We start from the raw sequence: 12,283 nt of genomic DNA, 5'->3' as shown, positions 1-12,283 counted from the left end.
ATACTCAGATTCAAGACATTGGTGGTGCAGTGATGGAAGGAGGGCCCCAAAATAAGAAACAGTGCCTGGGAAGTGAGCACACCACCAGCTTGATCAGGACCTACAGCAGACCTTTTAGAAGAGAGAATCCTACAGGATTCTTACAATGAGCAGAAGTGTCTCTCATCCCTTTTGGCCTGTGTGCCAGTTCTGATTGAAGAATCACTTCTATTGATTGAAGAACTCTTTCTTCTAGCAGTTTGAATCACAGGATAAGGAAAGTAGATGTCAGGCCTCTCTTGGGTTTTTGTTTCTTCCCCATTTTGAAGGCTGAAATGGGTTGTTCTAGTTTGATAAACTCTGTAACTCATGCTGCCAAAATCCATATGGTTCCCCTTCTGCCAGAAGTGGGGACCTCTCTTCTGCCCCTGGAAAGGTACCTGGTCAGGGCTGCAGACATTCAGGGAAACAGTCTGTCACTTCACTTGTGTTGAGTCTTCCCACCCAACTCCAAGGTAATGAGGCAGGTTTTGTTTTCCCTCTGACTTTGGCTGGTTCAGGCTCTTAGCTCTCACTTTTTCCTCTGCATTTCACCCCTGTCTTTAAGTCCACTGTAGTAAAAATACTATTCCATACTGAAGGAACCAGACAGTACTTTTAGGCTATTGTGAAGCTGTTCATAGACCTTCTCTTTTTGCTCCTGGAGTGCTTAGAAGGCTCTGGGAATACTCATTAGTGTTGTGTAATGGTCACAGTGCACTCCAAGAGTCAACAATATGTTGTAAAAAGGCCAAAAGCCAACACCCGTGTAGACTGGCCCCTTCTAGCCAACAAAAAAAGTAACCTCTGGAGAATTTTAACCTCATTCTGACTTCTTATTACCATTACTTTCTCATGTGTCATCATCAATCAGCTTTCAACTTAGTTTGAGTTGAAATGCAATTGAAGACAGTATAATATATAAAAGAGAAAATTCTGAAGGAAAAACTCCAACTTTACACATTATCTATAATTATAGACTGGGCATTGCATTAGGCTGAGTTCAATTTTATGTTAATAGAGAATAGTGTCCCTTCTTTAGGAAGATAACTGATTCACTAATGGATTGAATTGTCATGTACAGCCAATAAAAGCATTGCTGGAAATTTTTTTATTTCAGCTCTTCAGTGTGCAGGGTCTGAGCTTCTAGCTTTGTTGTTACCTGTTTCTTTTGTTAATGCTGAAGTAGATGAGCTCCTTGGGGAGTCTGGGTTATCCAAAACAGCACAGAGGGAAGATGTTCCTACCCTCTGATAGAAGCATAGTCCGGAGGGAATCAAAATCAGTGTGAGCTACAGTTTTGGCCAGAGCTTGGAGTGATGCCCTTTAACAAAATGTGTTGAAAACTTCCACTACATAAATGTCCATGACCAGTTTTCAAAAGATGGAAAAGAGAGACATGAGTCAAAGCCAAGCACGTTTTCTGTGCCTTGGAAATGAATTGCCTCCAGTGAGCCCTCCTAGGAATTTCAGGCTGTTTACCATATGGAAGTTACTATGGCCTTATCTCTGTGTTCTTTCATCTGTGGTCAGGAACCAGTCCAGCTGTACCAGTGCAGTTGTGCTGAGCTGCTCTTTCCCTGAAACCTGGGTGAGTTCAACTTGTGTTCATCCCCGCGGTGTTGAACCGGCCGGAGTGCGCTGCTCCCCCACACCACGCCTCGTTTGGTTCCTCGCTAAACGCAAGCTGATAAACCTACGCCTTGGTTTATCTGGGTGTGCACAAAAGGGTAAACGACTATGAGACCTGAAAAGCCGGTGGGGAAGAGGAATGGTTGAGCTAGTGGTCTGGTTTTCCTGGTTGCTTTCTCTTGTTGAAATGAAATCTGATTGGTCTAGATTTGGGTCTGATGTTTAATATTGGAGTTGCCAAAAGTAGCATACAGGTTTGGATGATACTCTGGACAAACTTTCAGAGGTCCAGGCATACTTAGAGACTTATAAGCCTGTATTTCTGTTGCCTGAGTCTTTTAAAAACTCTAGAATAACCTTTGCCAGAGTATTCAACCTTTCTGAACTTGGGTAACAGCACTAGTCTCCTATGAGCTGAGTGGTGCAGGTTGAGATTCAGCTAATATTTGTTGAAGAGTAGGAGTTCTTAAGAGGCATGAGAGGCTTAGCTAATATTTGCAGAACACTTTGAGGTCTTGGGATAGATACTGTTACCAAAGGATGAAGTGGTATTCACATGTTCTGTCATGTCTGTGTTGTTTACAAATAGAATAGAATGATGTTTTGAAGGTCAGGGACCTTGAGAACAATAGTGGGTTTGAAGCACTCATTTATTTTTACCAAGTTCAGATGCCTGGCATACACTAGCATTTCATTTATATAAAGGATCTGATCAAACATTTTGGTTGTTTAGAGGAGTTGTTTTGCTTGTTTTCAGGCTGTTGAAATGTCAGATGGCAAAAACAAGCAAGAGCTCCAGATGGAGCAACTGGAAGAGAAACACGACAAAGATGGTGATGGGAAAGCTTCAGATTCACATTTGATTGGGAGTCCTTTTCTTGGGATTGGGAGTCCCCACCTGTGGCTTCCAAACCCACTCTCTGTGCAAGCCATTGTGCAAAGCGGCATCCCTTGAGGAAGTTCTTCATTATTATGGTAAGCAGAGCCAGTAACAGTTAATTTTCACTGTTCATTAGCCCATCCATGCTGGGGATTGTTTGGGAGCTGCAATTTCATCTGGAATATTCAGCTTTTATATGGCCAAGAAAATCATAAGCACTCTGCTTTAATGACCCCAAATTTGAATTGGAGTTTCCTGACTTACATTAATAGGGCAAATAAATGCCCAGTAGTTTGATCTCATTCACTGGCAGTCATGCTGTCATTTGTGCAGGCAGATCAATCCATCTTCCTAACTTCTAGTGAGGATACAGACTAAATCTGTGTCTGAGTAATGTTGGAAGATGGGTGATATAATAAATGCTGTAAACCCCCTGGTCATAGATGGAGAATAAAAGCTGGTAAAAAAATCTATCTAATCAGACAGCTCATTTAACACAAAAAATTTGTCTAACTTCCTCTAGTCTACGGCCAACTTTCTTGAAGACAAAGGGAGGCGTGATTTGTACTGGCAAAGCTAACCCTGATTTAAAATCAGAGTAAACATTTGGCGCAAGTTGCAGCTTTTGTTTGTTTACACTTGAAGCTGTGCTAGTCACTGAGGGCTGGAGCTACAGCAAATTCCTAACGTATGCTGCCATCTAAGTTTAATATTGGTGGTGGCTTATTCCCTAATGTTTTGGAATCAGAGAACAGTACAGGAGACTGAAATTACCTTGCAATGACCAACTGAAACAGCTTCCTTGGTGGTGGCCACTGTAATATGGAAATGTACAAGGATGGCATTAGGATGTGCTTGGTCAATCGCTACTGTTTATTGTGTCAAACAATTATTTTAAGGACTCATTTCTAAGTGTTTTAAACTTTTTCTACCTTCACTGAGACAGAAGCTGCTGAGCACCTTGCATGGCTATGTCCTTAGTTTCTGTGCCAGGCTAAGGGATGGGCCGAGAGGATTTCAGAAAGGAAAAATGTTACACTGAAAAAGCATTTAATCTGTGATACAGCATGAATGTGATCTTTAGTTCTGTCTTGGAGACCGCTCTTACAAAACACCAGCTCAGGAGAGCCATGCTCATCAGCGGAGACATTCATAAGCTGCCATCAGTGGCTATCCATGAGCTATTGTACCCAAAAGACAAAGGGGGCCGGAAATAATTATACCTGAATTTGACAGTTCAGGACATGTGACGTATAGAGGAATGGAGCTGGACCCATGGGATCGGTGCTGCCTAATTCATGGCTCTTTGTTGCTGTGCCATAGCCTGCACTGTGCTGAGCACACACTCCAACAGGCAAGTTCCCTGTGCCTAGCTTTGGATCTTACCAATTCAGGCTTGACACATACTCTCAAAAACTAATCTGGAGCTTTCAGCCATGTAATAATCTGTCTATGTGAGTCAAACAACAGGAATGTATGAAATCAGACATGTACATGCACTCATGACTGAGCTTTCATTTTAGAAGTTAGTATTCAGTTGGTTAGAACCCCAAGTGTAATGATTTTGTGAGAAAGTCATTATTTACTGGCTTTGAATCCAATGGTGAGATGCAGATCAGAGGTGCTTTGGTATAAGGGTATAGACAGTAACTTGCAGAAGTTACTGAGTTCTTCTTGCTGAGTAGAAAAAATATCTGACTTTGTTAATTATAGTCCTTTCTGTCTAGTTCCTTTGCTTTGCATTTCTCTGTGGAAGGCAATTTTATCCTCTGAGGAAGACATCAATACAGTCAAATTAGAGCTGTGAAGGAGGAATGTTAGGGAGGCTGAAATAATCAAAAATGCCCCTCATTCTTGTGTTTTGCTGCTGACATGAAGAGACTCTAATGTTGAAGCTTGTTGGATTTCTAGGTAGAGGAACATGTGAGGTCTGAGGCCTTCACACACCTTTTATATCTCCAGAGAGAAGAGCAGTAGCTCCACGCTTTTTTCCTCCTCCAGCCCTACCTTTTGTGTCAGCTGTCAATATTCAATGTTTCATGCAGAATCAGCCAGATTTTCTTTTTTTCCCCCTTTTTTTTTCCCCCCCCTCATTTAACGTTGCTCTAAATTTGGTATAGTTACAGGAAACCTACTGAAATAACAAATAACAAGGAATCCAAGTAAGGTAAAAACTTACAATCCAACGGATGACTGTAACAAGCTCTGAGCCTTTCTGTGCTTCCACCTCAGGTTCTGTTGTAATAACTCAAGATATATGAGATTGCTTTGGTAATTTTTAATGCTTTATTTTTGGTGACTGAGATCTTGCTTGCTCAGAGCTAATTGATCTTTCCCTGTCATGAATTCTGTGACAGAATGCCAGTGAGGATGTCATGGCTGCCTTGTTGCCCTCTACATGAGACATATGGAGATACAGATAATTCAATTTTTTTTTGTTTTTATTTATTTTAGTCAGATAGAAGATAGGTGAAGGGTAGCTGAGTAAGTTTTTTGGCTGTTATGGAATACAAGATGAAAAGGAAACTAATGCTAATGACTTTCTACGAATGTACCACCTACACATTTATCACTGAACTGATGACCTGGAAATCAAGCTGAAGCAGTTATATTTTAGCTGTGTTCTTTCGTTGCCAGGTTTACTTTACCATTCTTTTGCAACGTTCCCTGACTTTAGCCAGGAGTGTTTGACCAAGCCATGGAAGGTCTGTGGTAGAGAAAACTACTCCAGCTCTGGGGGGTTGACTGAGAGATCTTGAAGGTTCTTGTGAGGTCAGGCTGTGGTGATGATGTAGGTGGTGGGTTGCTGGAGAGAAGCCTTGGCTGGGCTGAGAGAGGTGCAGCAGAGTGCTGCTCATGAGCTCTGTGCACACAGGACAAGTGCCCAAACACCTGGACTGCGCTGGCCTCAGTGCTGGTGTTGCTTCACGTGTAGTTGGCATTTGGCCCAGCTCATCTAGAGACATGCGTCTATTTAGAATGCAGACCTATTTCTAATAATAATCTTTCTGAAGTGATTGCTAGATAAGTCAATTATCTCACTCCTCTTAGAATGGTAACTATTAATTACTTGAGTTACAGGCACAGAGCAGAGATGATCAAAGCAGATGATGCAATTGGAAACTGAGATCCACCGGGCAGTTTAACACTGATGATGTCTGTTCACTGTTTCTGAAATTCTTTGAAGATGGTTGATATGTAATGTTTCTAATTGATTATATTAGTAAGAGTGTTATCTGGAGGGCACTTGATGGGGATTCAGGATAGCTCACACTGTTTCTTCATATTTCATTGGCGAGTTAATTCCTCTTCCTGTGCCTTAGTTCTCCTACTGTTAAAATGCAGTTAATCACTCATAAAACTGAGATAATTATACTGCCCTTTCTAAAAAGTGTTCAGACATTTATTGATTACAAATTCTGGATGCATTTTTGAAGTTATTACCAATTTATTTGTTTAGATGATAACATCCAACTCCAGTAAATCTGATTTCTTTAGAGCAGGCAAGGAGACATGGGAACTTGAATCACTATGGGTTTCACTTTAAAGTTCTCTGCTATTTCTTTAAAGGAAACTATAAAAGTTGATGCCAGAGCTCTTCTCTTTGCTGCAACTTGGTGCTTCTCTGCAGTGCTTATTTCTAGTTAAGAGAATCCCAGCATTTGTCAAATGACAACTCTTCAGTCTAATAGGTGGCACAGCACTCTTGTCTGGGAGTGTAAATGTTCTGAACTTAAGAATCTTTGCAGGTGGCACCCTCGATTTAGCAGAGACAAGAATAACATCTATTGCCATTCCTGACAATTCTTACATCCCACAAAGCCATTTGAAAATGTAGAAGTAGAGGATCACATTTAGGTGCTTTGAAAACGCGTTGTGTACAAAATAGCTGAATATCAGCCTGAGGTGTCATCTGCCAAATGTCATCCATTGAAGGAAAGACCTTTTTTTAATTTTTCTTCCTTACGTACTGCTTCTCTTCTTGATACTTTCTGAAAAACTTGTCATGTTCGTATTTGTCATCCTAAAGAGGAGAAGAAAAGAAGTCCCTGACTAGCCTTGAGTTAGTGAAGGTTAATGTGGCTGGAAGGAAGGTGACCATTTATACCAGTAAGAGAATGGAGACCTGCTGGTGGAGCCAACACTGCTGATAGAGAACTGGCGTTGAAAAAACTCACAGGTTATTCAAGGTGCCTGAAGACTGTTGAAAGGAGACACCTTAGGTCAGAATTACTGCAAGGTATCCATTTCCATCACAAAGTTAGGGCACTGAATGCTTCCCACTCTTCTCTAAAACTGGATCTGGCCTCGGGACCAACCCATTTTGCAGCTGATTTGCTGCTAAGGACAAGTCCACAATCAAAACTCATTTTCTGCTCTTGTAGGATGGGAAGCTTCACATAAGAAGCATCACCTGGTCTTGTTGGAGCAGGTAAAGGCAGAAAAGAGTAGAAGAGATTGAGTAAATGGCTTTCCCACTGGGAGAGGCTGGCATTACTAAAACAGCATGAACCCTGTGATCAGCAAGCTCGGTGTCTGAGACTATCTTCTCTAAAAGACAACATCCAAATAATCAATTAGCAATAAAATGAAACTAGTTTGACACTGAAACTTCTAAATATCTTTGGAAAATAACTTTCAGAACTACAATTGTGTAACTATGATTCTCTGGGAATGTTCATCTGAGAAGGACCAAAGTGCTTCCCAGGTCTTGCATTTGCAGTTTTGAAAAGTGCTACTGTTTGGGAGAAAGATTTCACAAAAGCCCTTGAAATAATTTAAAAACTGAATATACTTTGCATTTGGAAATATTAAGGCTATTAGTTAAGGCTTCTAAGTAATATTGACACTATCATGGCTGTTAATATCAAGTCCATTTAATTGTTGCCTTGGAGCTCTTTACAATACAAGCCAGCTTAGTTAATGAGTGCAGTTCTGTGTTATTAGTTACCCAAAATCAGCTGGAAAAGCTACTGGCTTTTATCTCTGCAATGGAACTGAATATGCTCGTTCTCTAGTGATGGGAACGAAGAATCATCTGTCAATTCCCTTCCTGCCAGCTGATGCCAGGGTCAGAGAAGTAGGTCACACCTTTCTGGTTTTGAGATGGAGCAATTCTTATTTTAGACCAATTTGCTCTGAGCACGGAGCTCATCTGCTGGGTTGAACCAGGGCATTGTTGCTTTCTCTAGTGCATTGTTCTGTTCTCCCGCTAATTATCTCCAAATGTTTCTTATACCCGGAACACAGTAGTAGTGATGAATAATGGGCCCTCTTCTCTTAACCCTTCGACCTGTAATTTGGCTTTCCACTCCCACCTAGATGCTTTCACTTTCCTGCCTCCACCAGCGCTGTGTTAGTCTGACACCTGCCTGTATCAGATTTGCTGCCCCATAACCTTCTCTCTTCTGTTCTGCAAATTGAGTAGGAGAGTGGCGGAGCGTGGTTTTGGTTCTGACATTTACTGTCAGGATTGTGGTGTTTGCTTTGCATGTGTCAGTGTGGATAAAGGGGCATCTCACATGACTGTGGCCCTGGGAAGGGGAGCAGCCACAGTCACTTCAGACCTTCTGCTTTGGAGATCTCCTGCTCAGAAAAGCTGTTCAAACTCTTGATTTGTAGGGCTTGTTGCAAGCTGATTCTCAGAGATGGGATTTAATTGCTGATCACTTTGGGTAAACAGTAGTGCCCCTCAGATAGGTTTTCCTTATGAAGGGTAGGCTGCAGATATTAGATCACTTGTGAACAGATCCATGAGAAGCCTGAAGAAGGTGTGGGGAGTGACATCTGTGGGTTCCTACAGGTGACCGAGGTTAGCGGGAAGAAGGAGAGGGGAGACTTGCTGCAGATGAGTCATGGAGGCAGTGCTTGGAGGGAATTGGACTAGGGCATATCCCATCCTACAAAATAGTACAATGTCCAAAGACATTTTCATTACACTCCTTTACACCTCAAATCCTTTTGCTTAGATTTGGAGGGGTTTTTTTCCAGTTTAGAAAACTGAGCTGTCAGCCCAGCTTGTGGAGCTATTGAAGGCTATCGTAGCCCCTTGGGAGGGGACCTTTGGGGGCCTGGCAGGTGTAGTCCCCTGGGCCAGCACTCCCATTTCAGCGCAGAGGGCAATTATGCCCTGGCTGGCACAGTGTGCCATGTCTGTGCCATCTCCCAGACCACTCCCTTGGATCACTGGCAACACCTTTCAGCCTTGACAAAACCCCTTCCTCCACAGAAGAGCAAGAGCACTGAGTGCTGTGAGCTTCTGCTCTCTGCCTGCCTCCTACCTACACCTTCTCATGCTATTTCCACAGAGAAATGCCTCAGAGTACTTGCAAAGGCCAATGCACTGTCATCACACTTGGCTTGCTTTATAACTGTCCCGTCTCATAAAACACTGGCATTTGGTTAGGTTGGAAGCAGATTGCAGTTGGAATAGCACTGCTCCATGTCTCTGGTGAGAAAAGCTGAGCTTTTGTTTGTGTTGGTGTTGTCTGCCCTGCAGTGCATAAGGACTGGGCTGAGGGTGGTGATGCTTCAATATTGTGATGCTTTTGGAAGCCTCTGTGGAGGCTTCAAAATGTTTAGGCTAACCCATACATCTTCTCTATCTTCTCACGTATCAGTTCTTGCCCAAGTCTCCTCTGAGCTGGTACCATAGCCCAGGAGCCAGTACTCCAGCTGAGGTACGGAATGGCCTATCTATTAATCCTGGATTGTTTGGTGTAGAGAAGAGTTCCTTTAGGCTCATGTTTTTTTCTTTGTAGAGACAGGTAATGACTGTGCAAGAGAAACCACCCCATTAGCTGAAGGCCATGTGACAGTCCTTGGAACTGCTGTCACTGTTGTGTCCACACAGCCTATGAAGGGAGTTTGCCAAGGTGGGAGTCAGTCCCTACAGCTGAAAGACAATTCTTTGTGACAAGAACCTTGATATTTGTAGACTGTAATTACACAAAGAGACCATGCTGCTAATCTTATCTCACCTTCTGCCTCATTCAGATGAGACCTGTACCTGTAATGTCTGCATCAAGGCTAATAATTCACTGTTAAGCTACAGCACACGTTTTAGGACAACAAATCTTGTTTTAAGAGCTCTAAGGGTGGAGAATAAAACTCTCCCCTACATCATTTGTTCAAGTGATTAACTACTGGCGTAATTGCAAGCTTTAATTTCTAAATACTCGTATTATTTCCAGTTTGATTATTTCCAGCTTTTACTTTGAGCTTCTGGATCTGGTTATACTTTTATTTATTAGATTTTTGAAGTCCTTTAGCATCTCTCACAGTCCTCTGCTGAGAAATGTTAACAGAGTTAGATCAAATCACCTCCAAACCTTCCCTTTGGAAAACCAAATAGGGAGATGGAGAGACTTCAGCAGCCTGATCTTTCTCGCTCGCTACAACATCTGGAACTGAGAGATGTGTGAGGTTGAATCAGTCATCTCTTCAGAGCGGGATCTGACCACCTATTGGATGATGCTTAAATACATCCTGTGGAAAGTACTTCTTTTACTTGTGGCTGTTTTCTCCACCAAAGCCATCAGTGCCTATTTTCCACTGCCTGTCCCGATGAAGCAAAGCCCGGAGCCGAGGGCAGGCGGTACCTGCCGCGCTGCGGGGCCGGGGCGCACCGGGCAGCCGCCGCTCCTGCCTCGGCAAATGCCGCTGGACCATTTCTTCTTACCAGTTTGTCGCGATCGGCTTCTTGCTTCCACTTTTCCGTCCCTTATTTGCTATTGCCCTCTAGTGGAAATAGGATGGCCGGTGGCTTGGCTTCACAAGCGCTCTTATCTCCCTGTCTTTATTACTCCGGGGCTATCTCCTTGCTTATATGATGTTGCAATATTGTTTACATGGATTTTAACGTATAGCTTTGTTGTTCAGTTTTATTCTATGCAGGAAACAAATATCTGGTCTCTGCAGTTGATAACTAATGTGGTTTTCTGTCTGGGAGTAGAACAGGCTTCCCTGCTCATCAGTGTTCTTTATAAGGGAAACGGCAGAAGATGTTCCCGTTTCAGGCTTAGAATAATTCAGTCGTGCAGAGTCGGAATTCTGAAGTGAACTTTGTGTATGCTGACAGCACCCACCAGCCTGGTACAAGGAGTGATCTCTGGAAGCAGAAATACTGCCTTTTTACTATTTATATTTCTATCTGAAGTCTTTGCTTTTATTTTAAAGAGTGAACTATTTAAAGCACACTCTTTTCAATCAATCATTTAACTTTGTCGGACAAGCCAAATCATTTATTGAGCGATCTTGGCTAATCAAATTCTCTCTTCTTACAGAGATCCTAGAAGATGGTTTATTAATGAGACCTAGATTTTTTTCCCTGGTTGTAATACAGGGAGATCTTAATAAGCAATGAATTGCTGTGTCTGCAATCACTTTTGAGAGGCTTAAAAGAAAAACAATAATACTATGACTAATATGATTGCTCTCCCTACACTGCCATCCGGCGGATGCAAAATTCATTTCCTTTTGTAAATGTGAAGGGAAATTCTCCTACTGATATCACAGCTTGCAAACTTGTACCAAGCTGATTCTCACTTGTAACGCAATTTCCAGACCCGTAAGGAAAATGTTGGTTATTCTTTAATTTTAGTTGTTTCATATTGGAAAAAGAAGATTTCCAGTCTCTCATCCACAAAAAACATCCTCTGTTTTGTAGTGGAAACCTGTCTGGATCTTGAAAAAGGACTCTGAAATCTTCCCAGATTCTCTGCTCTTGGTGTCTGGCATTGAGAGCCCAAGCCACTAAGCACTGCTTACTGTGGCTGGTTTTGGAAAAAAAGGTTGAGCTCTGATGTTGATTTTCAGATAATCAGTGTGTGAGCTATTAACAACAGAGCCTAGGGTCGGATGCAGCATTGCATTTTTGCTTTGGGGTGGAGAGGACTGGGGACAAGGATTAACCCTATACTTTTTTCCTCTGGGGTTGAAGACTGAATGTGGTGTGTCACAACTCCTACCTGCTGGTCAGCAAGTGGAACCTCACAATGAAGTGCTTCCCAGCGCAGCAAAACTTCCTGACCACCACTGACTGCGTTGGACACTTTACTGCTCCAGAGAAATCCAAAGAAGTGAGTACTGGGAATGGATGGAGGCAATGTGAAAGACTGAGTGCTTCAGCTGAGTGCACAGCTGTTAGGGCTCTGTCATTGCCTGCATCTCTCTCTGTTTCTGGATCCTACATAAATCAATGCAACAGCTGCAGCAATAATATTTCCTGTGTTTCTGTTCAGGAGGGCTGTGGAAGTGGAGCAGAACAGGACCAACTCTGGCATTTTGGCTGCTCCAGATGAGCCAGGAAATCAGCAGGAAGTGGCACCCATCCCCTGTAGACACCACAGCCCATGCTAGTCATGGTACCAATCCTTACGTGGGAGCCTTGTGTTTTCCTTCAGAGCCCATCAGCTCTCCAAAGGGATGCTGCAGTGTGAGGTGTTTGGGACCAGGAAGGTCCCAGTTTGGAGGTGGGAAGTCCTGCTGCCTCACAGTGCTGCCAGAGTGTTCCAGTCCCGAGCCATTCCCTTGCCTGTTTGCTTTTGCTGTTTACTGATTTACCACCGAGGTGTCGGCCCAGAGCAGACTGTGCCGAACTCCTTCGGTGGCCTGGGGGCTGCTGCCAGCTCTGCCAAAGTCCTGCGGTGCTGGGAGTGTTTCTCCCCCAAGCGAGGGGGAGAGAATCATGTTCCTGTGAGAGCAGCACCACCTCGAGCTCCTCTCAGAAGCGCGCCTGGCTCTAGGTAACGA

The 12,283-nt window shown here is 43.1% G+C and overlaps 1 long non-coding RNA gene across 3 annotated transcripts in view; it reads left to right on the top strand.

Annotated features, from left to right (window-relative positions):
* LOC120757449 (uncharacterized) overlaps positions 1 to 12,283 on the top strand; it is a 45,729-nt gene that overhangs the window by 23,106 nt on the left and 10,340 nt on the right. For 2 of the 3 annotated variants that reach the window (XR_005702502.2, XR_005702503.2), the window contains 3 exons: positions 2,408 to 2,625; positions 11,472 to 11,610; positions 11,773 to 12,276. This is a non-coding gene — a long non-coding RNA (uncharacterized LOC120757449). The remainder of the gene's footprint in view (positions 1 to 2,407; positions 2,626 to 11,471; positions 11,611 to 11,772; positions 12,277 to 12,283) is intronic. The other variant, XR_005702505.2, reaches the window with a different exon arrangement.

The sequence above is a fragment of the Hirundo rustica genome, chromosome 10 (genome assembly GCF_015227805.2).
Source record: "Hirundo rustica isolate bHirRus1 chromosome 10, bHirRus1.pri.v3, whole genome shotgun sequence".
NCBI classification, from domain to species: domain Eukaryota; kingdom Metazoa; phylum Chordata; class Aves; order Passeriformes; family Hirundinidae; genus Hirundo; species Hirundo rustica.
Note: the sequence above shows the minus strand (reverse complement) of the source record. Positions and strands in the feature narration are given on the sequence as shown.